Source organism: Pinus tabuliformis, chromosome 2_2, assembly GCF_031772625.1.
Source record: "Pinus tabuliformis cultivar Carrire ecotype Pingquan chromosome 2_2, CPIR1, whole genome shotgun sequence".
NCBI classification, from domain to species: domain Eukaryota; kingdom Viridiplantae; phylum Streptophyta; class Pinopsida; order Pinales; family Pinaceae; genus Pinus; species Pinus tabuliformis.
In genome coordinates, this window is record NC_142300.1 from 432483935 (window position 1) to 432504420 (window position 20486).

Below are 20486 nucleotides of genomic sequence, written 5' to 3' on the forward strand. Positions count from 1 at the left end.
ACTGTCTTACGTTTAAAATAAATTCATTGACACACATATATATATATATAACTTTTGTTTGAATTTGGTATTTTATAAGTTCTGTTTGAAAATTAGAGTTGTGACAAAATACAAAGTCAGAATATAAGTTTTTTGCATTATTTTTATTGTCATTGCAACTCGGAATGAACTATCACATCGAATTCACTGTGGTCAGAACTCTGGCATATCTCATTCAGCCGTTAATTTATGAATAGAACTGAAATTAATATATGTAAGTCCATGTCTGTACAGTTTGGACTGCATATGGCGAAACCACTGCAAAGAAGCCGTAATAGTTAATACAGCGTGGGTTTAAAGCCGGTCACGTGGAAAGAGAGTGGAGATGTATGCCATTAAATTGTTTCTTTAAGGGATGCTTCGCACACAATATTTTATGCCTGCAGAAGCAGATATGAGGGACAAGTCATTTGTTTGATATGTTGGCATCTTGTGCCTGCACTGCCCTTTTCTTATTTGGATATCGTCTTTGGAAAAAGTAGCATTTATGAAAATTGGCGGCGTTTAGTCCATTAAAGAATCTGTGTAGAGTGAAAGATTGTTGGGAAAAAATTAATAATATAATTATGATAATATTTTTCAGTAAGTTTGTTAGAATATTTTTATTTCTGATTTTACATGTTCATTATGCATCCCATTATAGTGAGGGTTGTATAAGATTCAAATCCAAGATTTAAATACTTGGTAAAAATTCATTCCAAAGCCATTATCACTCGAACTACCCTATTGATAACAAATTATGATAATATTTTTTAATCAAATAAATAATAAACAAAAAATTATATATAGTAAAAAAAAATTTAAATGTTAATTAATTAGAAAATAGTAAATAGTAAATATTAATTAATTTATTCAAGGGATGCTTCGCAGACAATATTTTATGCCTGTAGAAGCAGATATGAGCGACAAGTCTTCTGGTTGATATGTTGGCATCTTGTGGTTGCACTGCCCTTTTCTTATTTGGATATCGTCTTTGGAAAAGGTACCACTTGTTAAAATTAGCGTTTCGTCCATGAAAGAAGATCGGTGTAGAATGAAAAATGGCGGGCAAAAAATTAATCATACAATTAATTATATAATTATGATAATGTTTTTTAATCTGAAATAAAAATTAAAATAATTTTTTTTAATATAGAATTAAGATGCATTTAATTTGATTCTATATAGTTATATTCTTTTTTAACATAATATATTATTGGCAAAACAACACGTTATGAAAACTTATCCAAAAATGTAAACCTATCCAAAAACTACTCACTATATGGGTATTTTTCCCTTTTTTTTTTTAATTATTAATTTTATTTACTTATTTTACTGAATTGGAAAGTAACACAATTAATAAAAAGTTAAAAATAAAATAAAAAATTATTAATAAAACTATTATAAGCTAATTACACTCACTCACCAAAAAAAATAATGAGGGACCACAAAAAAAAAAGAACAAGTGAATAGAAATTAAGAAAAGTTAAGGATATCCAGCAAAAGAGAGCTGGTCCAAAAGAACATGAGAAAGGATACTATTTTGTACTATAATGGAAGCAAACATGTTGTCACATGTGGATCTAAGATATTGAAACTTCAAAAATGTTTATTTTGTACTACAATGGAAGCAAATATGTTATCATATGTGGATCTGAGATATTGAAACTTCAAAAATGTTTATGGTGGTTAAAATGAAAAATAACTATTTATAATTATTCATAATTAGTGAAAGCAAAGGGTATCATTGATGGTTTACAATTAAATTTAATGAGGGGTTAATTGTTTTTATTTTGTTTATTATTGTTGTGAGTAGAGGTATTCTACAGTTTAATATATGAGAGATATTGTAAAGTAATGTTATATTAATTTTTTTATTAGAAGTGTGCTCCATAGGCTCACAATAGCCTTTGTCTTCAGCTTGTGGAGATTATTTTGGTGATATTGGTGACACACCATTCACTAGTGATCATAAAGTTCACCAAAAGAATGGTAAAGTTAAGTTTCCCTATAGGTTATGTGAATGGAATCATCCTATTCGCCTTTTTTCTTATATGGATGAAGCCTCAAAATTATTGGAAAACCTTACAACATAAAGTTCACGAAAGGAAGGGTAAAGTTAAGTTTCCATATAGGTTATGTGAATGGAATCATCTATTCACCTTTTTCCTTATATGGATGAAGCCTCAAAATTATTTGAAAACCTTACAACATCTCAGCCTCATCTTTCAGCTGGTAATTGAAAGAGGTCTCCCAATCCTCCACTAGTTGATGAAGTGATTGATCACAATCCATCTCTTGTCAATTCCAATATCTCTGAAAGTGAATCTCGTGACTCTGTTCTTGAACAACCATTGGTTGAGAAAATTCTTGAATCGATTCCACCTGTACATTTCCCATAGAGAGTGAACTTCATACCGGCTGAGGTTCTTCTTGTTTCTTCAAGTTCCAATGAACTGAGAGGAAATCCTCTTATTCCCACCACACAAAGGAGTAGTTCTCCCATTCTCATAGTATGAAGGGGTAGTTGTTCCCTTCCCACAACACCCTTATAGAATTAAGATGCATCTAATATTCTATATAGTTAATTTGTTCTATTCCCACAACACCCTTATAAAATTAAAATGCATCTAATATTCTATATAGTTATATTTCTTTTTAACACAATATTATTATTGGCAAAACAACACGTTATAAAAACTTATAAAAAACTACTCCCTAATATTTTTCCTTATTTATTTTAATAAAAAAATAATCATTATTATTTATTTTTGTTTATTTTACTGAATTGGAGAGTAACCCAATTAAAAAAAAAAAAAAATTATTATGAATAAAACCATTATAACAGAATTCCACCCAAAAAAATAATGAGGGAACACAAAAAAAGAAGAAGAAGAAAAGAGAAAGTGAATAGAAATTAAGAAACGTTAAAGCATATCCAGAGAAAAATAGAGTTTGTCCAAAAGTATTGGAGAGAAGGATACTATTTTGTACTACAATTGAAGTAAACATGTTATCACATGCCAATATGAGATATTGAAACTTCAAAAACGTTTATGGTGGTTAAGATGAAAAATAGCTATTCATAATTAGTATTAGTAAAAGTACAGGGTATGATTGATGGTTTACAATTAAATTTAATAAAGGGTTAATTGTTTTTATTTTATTTAGTATTGTTGTGGGTAGTAGTATTTTACAACTCAATGTATGAGAGATGTTGTTAAGTAATGTTATATTTTTTTTTTTAAATATATGTCAGTTAATTAATGAAAAATAAAAAAATATGAGTTAAATTTTTTTAATATATGTGGGCTAATTAATGAATGAAAAATAAAGAATAATATTAAATATATTGTTTAATTAATTTTTTTAATGAAAAACACATATATACAATAATATTGTTAATCACAAAAGGAAATTATGTGTGGAAAAATCAAGAAAACAAAAAGAGTATAGGGCTCATTTAGTTGGTTGTTGAAAATTTTAGTTAAGGTATATTTCATCTTCAGAAAAAATTGACCTATATAATTAGTAACCTAGTAAATTATGCGTTGCTTCGCATTGGGACAACAAACTCAACAAACTATAAATCTTACTAGCACTCCATTCCTCATTCCAATTAGATAGGTTTTGTTTGTAATGCAAAAAATCATATAAGATCATTTGCCAAAATGTGAAACTAATAAATCACAAGTCAACTATTATTACACTTAAAATGTTAGGTGAAATTTGATTACTTACAAAACCAAAGTGTGAGATCTTGTTATGTGTAAAATGTTGCATGAGATTGGAATACTTAAAGAACTAAAATATAGCTATTTTTATGTGTAAAATGTTGCATGAGATTGAAATACTTACATAACTAAAATGTTATGCATTAGTAAAAGGTTTCATGAAATTGGAATTGGAATACTTATGAAACTAAAAAGTTGAGTGAAAAAGTTAAGTCGCTGTGAGGTAAACTTCATCATACTAAAAAATAATTAGTATTTCAAATATATAAATTAGTACAATGATATCATAGCTAAAAACCTTCTGTGTGAGCTAAATTAAAAAAAAAAAAAAAAATCATTCCTCATATATAAACCAACATAGATCCATCTTAATTCAGGATGTACTAAGAGCCTAGAGAGATCAAATCTCTTGAGGTGAAAAACCTCTTTTAGAATAAAAATAAATGTGATCCCTCAATAAATCTCTTGGTAGATGCAACATAATATGGTGATTTTGAATCACTAAGAATAGAAGTTGAGATTAATTTTGATGAAGGTAAGGTTTCAAATTACTTGTAAGATCCACTACACCCTAATTTTTCTTACCCATTTTTCATAAATTAACTATGTTCATCTACATTGCAATTATTTGACTTTCATCGAGTTAATATAGCCACTTGGACTATCCTTTACAAATTTCAATGTTTAGAAACATTAATAATTTCTAGTAAAGTTTAATTTTCACTCATTGGCAATAAGGTTCGAAGCTTAATGTTCATGGTTCCACTCAATGTGTTAATCCAAGTTCTAGACCCTATACAAGGGTTTCCCCTTGTATATAATTCTCTATAATTCTTTGTTTATACAATTGTCATATTCCTTGGATTCAGTAGTGTGATGCTCGATCAACAGTTTTGATTCACTGAGATGAAATCGACTGTTCACAAGGGGAAGGGTGGTTGGAGAAACTACCCTCCTCCACTCCCGATGCTACTCTTGACATCATTATGCAATTATCATCATGGAGGGTTGGATCTGCAACCGGCATTAGGGTTTCTGTATTCAAGGGTTTCCTTTCACCATGAGCTTGACCCTAAAGGTTGCCATTGCATCGCTGCATCACAATGAGACTTCTTTCTCTAATTGTTCACCCTTCAGTTCTCTCATGTGTAATGTTTCAGACAATAGGTAGATTTATACATATGTGGTAGGTTCCTCCACTGCATAGGCTTGCTTAGTAGTTTTACAGTCGAGCTTCCTCTAGTTCTATTGTTAAATTGTAGCTATGGTCCTTACCTCTCCGAGAACGGAAACTCTACCTTATTTTGTTATGTTTTTAATGATTATGTTAAGGGACACTTCTACACACTGACGACATTTTCTATTTGCAGCCTACACGTGACAAGGGTACGAATACGGTAACGAGTTCTCTTTTATAGTATTAATTCTGGAAATTGTTACTTTAATTTGCATAGCTAGAATAGGCTAACTGAATTCCTAGTATGGTGAACATGTGACTACATGTAACCTTCCTATTTGGTTCTTGTGCAAGTTCCTTAACCCTTCCAGCTGCTTCTACTGCTTACACAAGGATTTTATTTCATCCAGGTGCTACTTTCAACCTGACTTCTTTAATGCATATCGTCTTAAGGGTTTTATTTTATGAAAGTTTATCGAGGATTATTGAGATTGGCAGGGTTTTAGTACACCCTACTGTTGTCATATCCGAAGGTTTATGTTACTACTAGCCACTTAGATAATATTTGTTCATGTCTTAGTGAGAGTACTTTATTCTCAGTGATGTAAACCCTTGATACTCTCAAGGTATACGTGAATATCTAGACAATTGTTTAGAATTGAATGTAAAGTTGTAAATATGTGCCCACTCTTGATTGTTTCCTAAATACAGTGTCATTACAATATATTTTAAAAAGGTTTTATTAATAATGGATTCTTTGTGTTCTTTTCTATACATATTTAGTGATTCTTGATAAGTTTACTAGTGTTTATGGAAATTGTTTTTATCGGTCAGAACGATTTCCTTTATGTAAACACTTTACTTTGAACAACCTTCTTGATGAATACCTATTATAGACATATTTGGGCACTGCAACCCCAATCATACATGTCAATAAACCAAGGGCTTCTAAGTCCCTAAAAGTGTTGTTTCATACCCTAAAGGAGCAATGTCAGCTGATTACATCATCTCCCAGAAGTTCTCCATGAAAAGCTACTCAGAACTAGTCAAAGGAGGACCATACAGATTGCCTAGTGCTAAAGGTGCGATGCATCTCACCTGCCACATGCAAAAAGTGTGATGCATACTGGAAAGCCCTTCTATAGGGTGCGATGAGCGAGAGCAGACAAATGGCACAAGCAGTTTGCTAGGTGGAAACCCAAAGAATCTTCTAGAAACTGCTCATTTGACACTTGCCTCTCTGAGTTCGCCCAGGGATGAGTAAGGGATCTAAAATCTCCATGTCGAACCAAGAATTATCAGTGAAATGACACTAATCAAAATCCCAGAAGTTGACTCACTCCCATATAAACATCTATATATGGATCCCTCATCCAAGAGATCTAAGGGGCTGGAATTTTGTAATTTGCAAGGAAGTGTTGTTGGTTTCTCTTTGAAGACATTATTGGGTGATCTTGCTTTGTATGAGGTGAAGAGGGCTTTCAAGCTGGGAGGATGGCGCTAGGTTAGACCAAGTGGTTGTAATCCTCTCTTCTACTACTTTTACTAATAAAGCTATTTGAGTTTTCCTTCATATTCTTGTGTATCTCTAAATATTGTGTTGATATATGCATTTGTATGGTCAATATATATCTGATCTTATATTGTTTACAGTGATAGATCTCTATGCTTTGATGGTATTAAGTTGTTGTGAATCTACAGGTGCTCTTTGAAGCAAGACAAGTAAGGAAGCAGTGGCGAGATTCTATCAAAGGAGAAAGGAAACAAGCAAGGAGCCAAGCAGAAGACTGAGGTTGGTACTCTCTGCTTCTTTCTCATCTCTCTCTCGTAAAGGAAAAACAAGTGACTTTAATCTATTTGTTTCTAAGATAGCTACCCGTCTTAGTGGGACTAGCAGCTCTGAATAGACACTAGATTTCCCGATAATAAAATGGCGACTCCACTGGGGACCGATTAGTTTGATTGCTTGTCTCTATTTGTTTGATTCATAAACCACAGACAGAGCCTCAAGTCAAGCTAGCTAGCCTTCGAACTGCATTTGCAATGCAAGTGCAAAGTAGATCAATGCTACTTCAGTCAATCTCTGGGTTTGTTTATGAACTAAACAATTGACTTGCAAACATTCTAAGTGCCCTAGAGGTAGCTTGAGTAACCTCATTAGATCAGCCCTATACTTTATAGTTACTGACTATCATTTGCTTGGCCTAAATCCCTGAACTAAACTGCAAACTGTGACCAAAAACCAAGTTAAAATCTCGTTCCTGGACCATCACACCCTCTCCTTTAGGTAGACTGGATGCATCGCACCTCCCATGTGCAGTAGGTGAGATGCATCCCTGTTTCCCTGTGTTACATGTGCGATGATCAGGTAAGACTATTTCTGCCTCCATATAGGTTTTTCTTCACTGTCTTCAGTTTTATTCAGGACTTTTGCTGTCTATGATCAGTAGACCATTGTAGAAACCCCCTTCCTTTGCATCATTCGGCCTCCATTGTACAAATATTTGTGAATGATTTTATGTATTTTTCGCCATTCACAGTTCTCATTTACAAAATAGTAGCTTAATCGAAGTGTCATCTTCTAATTTGAAAGTGTCGCAAGTGTTGTTTTCAGTCAAAGAAAAGAATACTTCTCTTTTTAATAGTCGATTACACTGTTACTCTTGTATTTGATCTGAATTTGTAAGTATTTCAAGTGTCGAAAGCAGTTTTCAATTCAAAATCGCAAAGTGTCATCTTGCCTTCCTGTCGTTTTTTGAAAAGAAAATCATTAGTACTGTCGCTTTGAAAGAAGAGATAATTCAGATTTGTATTAGCATTATTTTTGTCATTCACACATTAAGAAAGCGGAAAACAAATACATGCACATGCATTTGCATTTAGACTACTTGTTGATTTTGATTTAGGACAGTGCATCTAGTGTGTGCTCTTTGCTCTATGTTGAAAGGATTTCATTTCTCTTTCCTTAGTAGCTAGGATTTTCATTGCAAAAAGAAGATTAAACGACTGTTTATCATCTTAGATTGCATTTTAGGAATTATATATCTACATCACGTGGTGAACCTGAAAGGAAAATTTCTTAAGAAATATCAACTGTAAAATAAATTCAATGAACATAAAAATGCATTGGAACCTAACGCACAACATCTAGAAGTCTAGGCTAGAGACGTATTCCGGCGTCGTAAAGCCTGGTAACTATCGCTTTCATTGTAGGTTGGGTGATTCCTCCTCTTTGAGACAGAAAGTTCCAGTACAGACTTGTGCTCCCACGTACCGTCGAGTATATATTGGGAGACCACAATAGGCTATATCCTTTATCCTTAGGAAGTCATGTCTGTCGCCCTATTGATCGCAATGCACTGAACACAGCATTCGGGAAGATTGACTGCCATACTGTAAAAAGTATTCTGCAATTTTGTGATTGGTTTGGTAATCCCTCTGTCTAGATTTCTAGAGTAGTCTCTTTCATTCCTTTTCAGACTCCTTAAAGGAAAAGGTCCATCTAAGCACTTGTCACTTCAGGCTCATTAAAAATCGAAGGTGACTAGAGTCATATTAAGCTTTTTCTTGACTCTTAAAAAGTGAAAAAGCAAGTTGTGTCAAAGTGTCTAAAATTTATTTTAAACGGAATAATGTCAATGTTCCCTCGTTGATCTTGGGTTGAGAAAATGGAGTCCACCAACCAAGGATTTCCCCTTGGGAGAAATCCTAGTCCTTTCTACTCTTGGGGAGATGTTGGTGCACCTCATATGGCCACATTGTCCCTCCCGGATTGACAATTGGCCTGCCGGTATGGCTTTTCTCGACCTCTATCGTTCAAAACACTGGGATTCCTGAGCAATCAAATCAGCAACTAGATGATACTAGAGTCACCCCCCAACCTTCTACTTCATTTATTTCTCCCTCTCCTTCTTCCTCTTCTCTTGGTGAAACTAGTAAAACTAAAAACCAAGTAACTGAGAAGAAGAAGAAAGGGAAGGAGAAGAAGAAGAAGGAGCCAACAACAAAAAAGGGCAACCATGCATCGTCTAGCGAAAATCCGCACACTGCATCGTCCAAACCTAAATCTCCATGTGTCATCTGCAAAGGGGACCATTATCATTGAGATTGTCCTTTCATCCCACGGATCTAAAGGGACTGGTCTCCCCGCTTGCACAATCTGGCGTTGTCAATCTCTGATGATCATGTTGAGAGTACACCGTCAACTAGTGAAAACGAAGTCACCAGGCAGAAAGGAAATTCTAAATTTCCTTGCAAACTGTGTGAAGGCGATCATGCCCTCCACCATTGTCCCTTCTTGGACGAAGCTAAAAGAGTCTTGGATAACCGTCCTGCATCACCGTAGCGACTTCCTCCTGGATACAAGAAACTGTTTCCGAGTACATTGCTAGTTGAAAATCTGACTGACACACCTTTTTTGTCGGTCGAAGCCTCTATCCTTGAAGATGAACCCTCTGAGTCCACATCGGACCAAAGTCAATAGGTTGAGACAGCAGTCAACCCCATCTTATCTTCAGAGGATTTACCTTCAGATGATACAGTCACCAAAGAGAGTGAGAACAACACCATTCAAATTCTTTTCGTAAATACAAACTCCGATGAACATGGGGGCAATCTACCCATTCCTTTACTGCAGGAAGGAAGTTTGTTAGAGATGTATCCGGCCGTTTATTCAGTCCCACCTCCAAGCAACCTAGTTATCTCCTTCGATTGGAATCTACTAGGCAGACCCCGTTTACCATCTAAGGTACCATTCCGAATCATAGTGAAAACTTATAGAATGGTCATGGTTGGTACCATCATAGATGAAGGGGCTTCTATGAGTATCCTTTCCTCAACTTCTTGGAAAGCGCTTGGTTCGCCATCACTTCTGCCTAAGATGCGACATCTGATAGGCTTCGACAAAGGAACCAATCGACTGTTAGGGATCCTTCCAGATTTGCCTATAACTTTGAGAAGGAAAACCGTTTATCTGAACGTAATGGTGGTCCAAGGACCTTTAGATTACAATCTACTCCTTGGATGTGACTACATTTATAGCATGGGAGCTAATGTCTTCTCACTCTTTCGAGTAATGTGCTTTCCGCATGAAGGTAGAGTGGTCCAGCTCGTAGACCAGCTTTCATTCCCCAATTCACACATAGCTAATAGTCAAATGCCATCCCTGACAGGTCTTTTTGCACAAGGAATGTCTCATCAATCTCCAGTCTGTCCACTTGATGAGCGTGAGTGATTCGGTGGTCATGACTGAAACCCAGGGGGCATGCACCTTGGTTTGCTTCATAAGAAAACTTTAGGTATAGGGTAGCTTTCTGCAGAGGATATATGACTGGTTTGACACACCCGTCCATTTAGGGAAAATGGGATTAGACCGGAATAAGATACCTCTGTTAGAAGGTAGGCCTTTCCCGATAGAACAAATGTTTTGTCTGCAAATTGAAGGGTAACTTGGAAAAGGTAGGCCTTTCCCGATAGAATAAATGTTTTGTCTGCAAATTGAGGGGTAACCTAGGAAACTCTACTTCACTATACCTGGGGGCATGCAAACCTTTTTGCGTGAGAGTGAAAAACGACCATTTATTTTCTTAGTTTGTAGGTTCTTAACCCTTTAAACTCGTAGGATTGGTCGTTCCTAGCTTACATAATAAAAGGAGTCGGAGCATAATTTTGAATGGTGCAAGCTCCCTAAAAAATGAACCTATCAATGAGGCATCCTTATTATACGACTGGCACAAGCAGTCTTACGCGAAGTTCAAGCTCGCTAAAAATTAAACCTAGAAATGAGCATATGTTCCACCAAAGTTTAAGCTCATTAAAAAATGAACCCACCACTGGTAAATAACCATTGATATTGAATTATTATCAGCTTTTGAGCCTTGGTCGTGTTCTTACCATCACCTCCACTCTATTTTAGCCGATCATTCGCCTCCATTTGATTGTTTACCATTTTTGAGGAACAACTGCGACGAGTGATCCTATTAGCCACCTTCTTTACATTGCTGTGATTGAAAAGTTCCAAACATTACCTAGAACTAGCTACTATCTGAAAACATCACTCATTCCTAAAAAAACGAGTCTCCTTTAAGCTCTTTTCATCTGACTCGTAAAATATGAAAATATTGCCGAGCAATTGGCCTCTCCAGCTCATTAAAGTGATTGGAAGTGCTATCCCTCCTCTAGATTTTAATCTTTTTGGACCTGAGGGATTATTACACAAAAAGATTGAGCATTTGTCTTGTTCAGCTTGTTAAAACTATCGAAAAGTCATCCCTTTCTCATTGTTTTATACTTTTTCGGACTTAAGGGATTATATTACTAAAAAAGAATATTGGAGTCTTCTTTCTGTCTCTTTTCAGACTCTCTAAAATTGAAAAGAACCGAGTTATCCTTGTTGTTAAACTTGTTAAAACAATAGCGACAAACTTGTCCATTCAGACAAGAGCAAGTTTCACTGTCGCTAGGCTCCTTAAAACATAGCGACGGGTTTTCCTGAAGGGAAAATTATAGAACAAGCATATGTTATCCTCCTCAAGCTTGAAAAAAATAAAGAGGTACTGGTCATAAATGACTCGGGAAAATTGGGAAGAAAACTTGAAGAAACTTTACTAGTAGCAGGTCACTCTTGAACATGACACTTTCACTCCATCACCATGATTGAGTCGGGTTGGGTTATTCTGTTCACCGGTCATACCACCATTGGTCCACCGTACCATCCACTTTTGGGCTTAACACTACCAATCCATTTTAGTGTCGCTGATATGTTCAAGAGAAGTTATTCAGAGAATTCACCTACCCAGCTTGTGTCTCATCCACTGCAATACCTTCATGCTTCATTCTTTCATGACTGCCACCCTAAACCTTGTATCATCAGATCGTTTTCACCTCTATAAAATCATTTGCTCCATTCCGTGTCATAGATGTGGGATCCATCAATGCCCTCCTACAAAGAGTCACTTCTTGTCGACATCAACTCATTATTCAAGAAGCCGACCTAGGAACAACCCTTTCAGTACTTTGAAGCTTGCATGCCTCAATGGCAAGTTTCTCACTTCCGGCGACAGGTTTACATTAATGGCCTTCAACCGAAAGACTTTGCGTGGTGTTCAACATCAACTCATGTATTCACACCACGTGAATTGTACTGTAGTACCTTGAGGGTCATCATCATCATCGGTGATTCCTCTCGCACCTGTTAACAGTTTACATCATTGGCTGGAAATCAAGTGATGTCTTTCCATGTTCGACATCAGAACATCTATTCACATGGATCGACTTGTACTTCGGGCGAAGATTGAACGAGTTTTGAAGACCCCGAATCTAGTTTCATCCATCCGGGCTGCGATATATTCAAGAGAATAAAGACATCAAATGTACATCATTGTTGCACAGATAATCATCCAAACTAAGGGATGATGGCTCTACCAGAATCATCAGTCTGCACACAGACGGTTGTCTGTCCTATGTACATGAAAATGAATTTATCAAAGATGAGCATGGGAATGCCCGACTCATCTAGATCATGGAAAATATTATGAAGATAATGTATTGTATTGTATCTTATTACAGGTCACCTTCCAATTAGAAAAACCTTGGATCCTCATTATAAAGCATTTCACCCGACATCAAAAGGATTTACGACCTCATGCTTTAGGGGGCAACTGTTATAGACATATTTGGGCACTACAACCCCAATCATACATGTCCATAAACCAAGGGATTCTAAGTCACTAAAAGTGTTGTTTCATACCCTAAAAGAGCAAGGTCAGCTGATTACATCATCTCCCAGAAGTTCTCCATGAAAAACTACTCAGAACTGGTCAAAGCAGGACCATACAGACTGCCCAGTGCTAAAGGTGCGATGAATCTCACCTGCCACATGAAAAAAGTGTGATGCATACTAGAAAGCCCTTATATAGGGTGCGATGAGCGAGAGCAGACAAATGGCACAAGCAGTTTGCTAGGTGGAAACCCAGAGAATCTTCTAGAAACTACTCATTTGACACTTGCCTCTCTGAGTTCACCCAGGGATGAGTAAGGGATCTAAAATCTCCATGTGGAGACAAGAACTATCAATGAAATGACACTAATCAAAATCCCAGAAGCTGACTCACTCCCCTATAAACATCTATATATGGATCCCTCATCCAAGAGATCCAAGGGGTTAGAATTTTGTAATTTGCAAGGAAGTGCTGTTGGTTTCTCTTTGAAGACATTGTTGGGTGATCTTGCTTTATATGAGGTGAATAGGGCTTTCAAGCTAGGAGGATGGCACTGGGTCAGATCAAGTGGTTGTAATCCTCTCTTCTACTACTTTTACTAATAAAGCTATTTGAGTTTTCCTCCATATTATTGTGTATCTCTTAATATTGTGTTGATATATGCATTTGTATGGTCAATATATATATAATCCTATATTGTTTACAGTGATAGATCTCTATGCTTTGATGGTATTATGCTGCTGTGAACTACAGGTGCTCTTTGAAGTAGGACAAGTAAGTAAGTAGTGGCGAGATTCTGTCAAAGGAGAAAGGAAACAAGCAAGGAGCCAAGTGGAAGACTAAGGTTGGTACTCTCTGCTTCTTTCTCATCTCTCTCTCGTAAAGGAAAAACAAGTGACTTTAATATATTTGTTTCTAAGATAGCTACCTGTCTTAGTGGGACTAGCAGCTCAGAATAGACACTAGATTTCTCGATAACAATACCTTAGATGTATGAATAATGACAGTTGCCTCTTGTGATTATAACCTTTTTTTCGAAAATTCTAAACGGTTAATTTTGTGTTTTGTTGGTTATTCTCCATGCATGGTGCTTATATGGGTAACTCCTAAATAGTATAGAGTTATAGACTTTATTGATTCATATATATTTTTATTTAGTTACACATGATCAAATTATAATGTTATTCACTATTTTGTTCTTTCGTGAATTTTAAGTAATAGATGTCTTAATGTTTTAATTCATAAAATGTTTTAATGCATAAAAGTATAAGCACACTCCCATTACCATTTAAAATTCAATATTGTTTTTTTTCCTTATTTTTTTGTTTCAAATATTGGAGGTCAGTAAGGGATTGATTTCTCAAGTTTTTGGTTTAATGGCTCAACCTGGAATCTAATCCAACATACTCCAACATTCTATCCAAAATTTACATTATTCCTATAGGAATGAGAATAGATAGTTCGTCACATGTTTTCCTGGTTCTGCTTTTACTAGGTTTACCTCTTCGTGTTATGATCATTGAGGAGGTGAGATTGTTCCCTATTTGTTGATTCCATCAGTGAGGTAGGGAACCAACCCAACTCCTGTCAGAGCACACTAAACCTTGTTTTTATTGAATTGTAACACTCAGGATTAGTGTCCTAGTTTCCCTAATTCAGATAAATTCTATTAATCACTCTATAAAAATGCATACATATCTTTCCTAAATCAACCTTTACTTCACTAAACCTAATTACTATTCTGAGACATAAAGAAGAAAAAGGGAATTTGTTTAGAATACATATATGTTCTCTCGCTCATTACTATGGACCCCAAAATCCCTAGAAACACAATGCACCACCTAGCCTATGAGATCATTCTTTAACACTGCATCTCCCCCGAGCTTGGTTCACACCCTAGAGTAGTTTTTCAGAACAATAACTAATACAAAATGGTATTTTTTCCAGGGCTATCTGATCCCAATCAGACTTAGCCAAGGTTTACAGTCTCAGCATTCAAGCTTTAGTTTGTTATGCAACCAACTCAATAAATAGAAGAAAAGATAGATCAACGACTTGAAAAATAACCTCTTCGAGGGGGCAACCCCCTCTACATCACATAAATGAGAAATTCTTGGATGATACAAATGAAAATTTGTCCTTTGCATATATAGGAGTGTAAGGGGTCTTAAAATAATCAAAGCCTACATAACAATATTAATGTAAGGGCACATCGATAACAATAGTGGGCTTCTATGGGGCACAAACATAACAATATGGGGGATACACTAACAATAACAATAAGGGGCTACACTAATATTATAAGGACCTAACATGCCCCTCTCCTTCAAAAAAATTTTGTCCTCAACGCTTGATTAGTTATGGATACTTCTGTATAAAATTCTCATCCTCCCATGTGGAATATTTAGTAGGTAAGTTCTTCCACTTAATGAGATACTCTGAAATAGATTGATTTTGTATTTGTCTAGTTCATATTTCCATGATTTATTTACGCTCCAATATGCTTTTTCCTTCCTCATCAACTTCTGGCAATATTGTTTGAACTAGGAGCTTGTCATCGATAACATTCTTTAAGCATGAAACATGGAAAATGATGTGTACTTGAGAATATCTAGGAAGATCCAATTTGTATGCCATAGTACCAATATTTTGCAACACCTTGTAAGGACCATAGTACTTGGGTGATAGTTTATTATCCTTCCTAGCTTGCCATAGCCGTAAAAATACCCAATCACCTACATCAAAACTTCTGTCAATGTGATGTTGATATGCCTATTGTTTCATTCAATTTTGTGCCAAAGTGAGGTTATCCTTTAGGAGTTGGAGAACTTGTTGTTGATGCTAGATGTGATCTTCCACTGCTTGAACCTTAGAATTTTCTCTTAAAGATGACATGATAGAAAGTGGATGATATCCATAAAGTGCCATAAATGGGGTCATTTTTGCTGCGGTATGGAAGGAAGTGTTATACCACCATTCATCTAGAGGTAAAAACTTGACCCATTGTGTTTATTTATAAGATACAAAGCAACGAAGATATCCTTCCAAACATTTTTTCACTATCTCAGTTTTCCCATCAAATTGAGGATGATAAGATGAGCTATGAGGTAATTGAGTGCCAAGAAAAGAAAATAATTTCATCCAAAAATTTCCAATGAAAATGCGATCTTTGTCACTTACAATAATCTTTGGGTTTCCATGTACCTTTTGAATTGTTTCAATAAATGAAATAGAAATTGTACTAGCTTTAAAAGGATGGGATAATGCACAAAAGTGTGCATGCTTGGTAAGTCTATCAAATACCACCATGATGAAACTATTTCCTTCAGACGTGGGTAAACCTGTGATAAAATCCAATGAGACCTCCTCCCAATGCTGACTTGGGTTGGCTAAAGGTTGTAACAGACCGAGGGTCTTAATTGTTTCGACTTTATTTTGTTGGCAAACCAAACATTTTGCCACAAACTTTTGTATATCAGATTTAAGGCCATCCAAAAAAAAATCCTTCTTGACCCTATGCTATGTTTCTGAAAGTCCTGAGCGCCCTCCTAAAGGAGAGGTGTGCAATTCAAAATAATCTTTTGTTTGAGATGAGGATTATTACATATATAATTGATATTTGTACCACGATGAGTCATTTTTCCAGATAAATGTATCTCATGTATCAGGATCTTGTTGCAAATTTTGAATGAGTGTCTACACATCTTTGTGATTCTTCCATTCCTCCATTTCGTAAGTTATCAAGTCAAGTTGGATAATCAAAATGTAATAAAGCAATTCTTCCACATCCTCTTCCCTTCTTGAGAGTGCATCTACAACAACATTTTTCTTCACTATTCTGTAGATGAATTCAAAGTCATAACCCAATATCTTAGTGACTCATTTTTGCTTCTCTTTTGAAGATAATATTTTTTCCAAAAAGTATTTAAGACTATCATGATCCACTTTTACCTTGAAGTTTCTTCACATTAGATAAGGGCACCATTGCTCAGGGCATGTAGTATTTCAAACATTGGCTTCTTAGAAATAGGTTTGTGTAAATACTTTCCCTTGAATGGACGACTTTCAAAATAAATGAGTTTTTCTTTTTGCATTAAATCAAGACCAATTCCATTTAATGAGGCATCACATTCCACCATAAATGATTTTGTAAAGTATGGAGTACCTAAAACTGGAGCTTGGTGCATTGCCTCTTTAAGATGTTCAAAGGACTTATTTATTTCTAGAGTCCCAAAAAATGCATCTTTCTTCAATACTATTGTTAGGCTTGGTGTTGTTATTTTCCCATAATTATTAACAAACTTGCAATACCATGTCAACTCGATAAATCCTCAAATATGCTTTAGGGTTGTGGGAATTTTCCTTTCCTTGATGGATTTAATTTTGTTAGGATCTAGCTTAACACCCTCATGAGATACAATATGACCCAAATATTCCACTCTCTGTACCCCAAAGAAACATTTGGAGGTTTTTGCATACAAATGTTTCCCCTTCAATAGTTTGAAAACCATGTGAACTTGTTGAAAATGATCCTTCCAAGATTTGTTTTAGATTAGTATACCAACAAAAAATACTAACACACACTTTCTAAGGAATGGTTTGAAGATGGAATTAATCAAACCTTGAAATGTAGAATCTAAATTAGTAAGGCCAAAAGGCATGACCAAAAATTCATAATGACCTTCATAAGTTTTAAATGTTGTTTTCAGAACATATTCAGTCTTTATTATAATTTGATGATATCCTTAACGAAGAATGAAATTGGTGAAGTAAATTTCTCCATGTAATTCATCAAACAATTCATCAATAATAGGAATGGGAAATTTATCTTTAACAATGAGCTTTTTGAGCTCCCTATAATCCATAGATACACACCATGATCCATCCTTATTGTGTACCAATACTACTAGAGAAGAGAAAGAGCTTTACTTAGGTTGAATTATACCTTCTTCATGCATTTTTAAACCATACATTCAATTTCACTCTTTTGGGCATAGAGATATATATCAGGTCTAATGTTTGGAGGAACACTTCCTGAAATCAAGTGAATATCATGATCGTGATCACGAATAGGTGGGAGTCCTTTGAGAGTGTTAAATACTTTGGAATCATTGTCCAATATTCTTTGGAGATATGGAGAAATAGATGATTTTGATGTTTAAACATTTAGTGAGAATAATTGTGCAATTATGCCATGTTGCTCTTTCTTCAAAATATTTATCATGCCATTATAGATGATTAGCTTCCCCAATTTCCCTGTGATTCCACTTATTTCAATTTCCTTTCCTTCCTATGAAAATTTCAAGAAAAGTTCTTGAAAATTAAAAGCTATCGTCCCCAGAGATTGTAACCATTGAACTCCTAATACAACAAGAGCACCACCCATTGGAATGGAAAGCATTGGAATATTCAATACATATTCCCCCATCTAATTAAATTAATATTATGACACTTTACTAAGCAATTTACGGTTCCTCCATTTTCAACCATCACTAGACACTTTGGTGCTAGATATAGAAAGAAATCCAATTCCTTGGATATCTTACAATGAATAAAATTGTGTGTACTACCATTATTGATCAGCACTATTACATTTTTATTCTTGATAAATCCTTTTATATTGAGGTTTTGAGAAGTGGTAATTCCTAACAATGCATTACAAGATATGTCTGTATTCAATTCTTCTTTATTTGGGGTCGATTCCTCATGTATATTCTCTTCTTTTTATGTTTCTAGTTCCTTTTCTTCCTCCTCTTCACAGTCTATGTAAAATAATTTCTTCTCAACACACTTATGACCCTTAGTGTATTTGTTCTCACAACTATAGCAAATCCATTTTTCTCTTTTTTCCTCTAGTTGTTGTAGTGTCAACCTTGTAGGTTGTGGGAGGCTAGGAGCAGCAACACTTCCATATTCATAGTTGTGAGTGTGAAAATTCCTTATTGCCATCTTTTCTTTAAACTTTTCTTTCCACCTTGAATTCCTTCACCAAATAATTAGGTTCTAGAAGGTAAACCTCATGTCAGATGTTATCCTTTAATGTCCCTATGAATACATCAATCCTTTGCTCCTCTGGAATATCATTTACTTTGACATTCAATCTTTGGAAATCATGTGCTCTGCCATTGAACCCTTTTGTTTGAGATTTATCAATTGGGTAAAGAAGGTATTGATCCTTTTATCCTCATGATGTAATACCAATTATTCTACAAAAAATTATCCAAGTAACAATTGATTTACGAGAACAAAGCCATATATACCACACAAAATTATTTTGTTCTAAATATAAAGATGGAATGTGTACCTTTTGTCTGTGCAATACATCATGTAGATCAAAGAATTACTCCATCTATAGTATCCAAGTTACCAGATCCTTTCCATCAAAATTCCTCATATCTATCTTTGGAATGTGGTGGGTTTTAAACCCAATGTTGGAGTGTCTAAAATGATATTTCATATTCCTTTTGTCATGATCCTAATTTTCATGGAGTACCTTGTCACCACTAGGAAGAATTTCTGGTAATATCTTTGTCAAACCTTCCATTTATGATTTTTAACCATTTTTTAAATCTTCCATGTTGCGTTTAATTTTTTCTTCTATAACATCCATCTTAGCTTCTAGTTCATTTTTGGTTACTCTTTGCGCGAGCAAAATTTGTTGCACTTCGTCTAATAATTTTGATATATCATGTAGCATTTCTTCCTCTTCTTCATGCGTCATAGTAGAGATTTATGGTTGCTTACTAGGTATGTCCACTTTTTTTGTTTAAGGGAATTTTGGAATCAAACAACGATATCTATGTTTCACTATGCCTTTTGAATCACTTCAAACTAAATTTTCAAACAAAAGTTATGGAAAATTTTAAAAAATACACACCTTTTTCTTGCTTCTTAGGAGCTCTATATTGAAATTCTTGTATATTTGTAACTTATTATCTCCAATGTCCACACTTGTGTCTTGTGATAGCTCTCTGAGTCTTCTTTCCAATGCCATAAGTCTGACCAAGATTGGATTCTTCAAGAAAAAGTTATCCAATATCCCACAATGACCTGATTATAGACTAGTTCAGTAGAGCAAACTTGTATCGAGTGCCAAGTTTAACCATTTTTACCATTAGCCCTAAAAATGATACAAAAAAATCTACAATATATAAAATTTTAGTCAATTTTACAAAATTTAAATCTGATACTTGAAGGGAAAGTTATGATGATTTTCCCTAGGTCACTTGTTTGAGATTGAATTCTAGAGTGTGCAAAAACTCTAAATTCTTCAGAACCATATCTCAGAAAATACAGTGAAATAATATATGAAATTTTTGCACGAATTTCAACAATATTTCAAATCTAGATGGTCAAAATTTCTTCTTCTAGATACTTTTATAAAAGAACTTATAGTGAAAATACGAAGATGACCTATTTGAAGCAGTGAAACCCTAGAATCCAAATCTTTGATACCAAATGTTATGCAACTGGCTCACAAAATATAAGAAACGATATATCAATGACTTGATAAATAGCCTCTTTGATGGGGAAAACTCCATTACATCACATAAATGAACAATTCATGGATGCAACAAATGAAAAGTCCTCATTTGTATATATAGGAATCTAAGGGGTCACAATATAATCAAAGGATACATAACAATAATAATGTAAGGGCACAAAAATAATAATAGTGGGCTCCTATGGGTCAAAAAAATAACAATATGAGGGCTACACTAACAATAACATGCTACACTAGTATTATAGGGACCTATCACAGAAGGACTCCAATGGCCAACTAGCTCTAGAGCCTCTTCATGAAAGTGTCTTCTGAGACGTCTATTTTTCTTTTCCCCT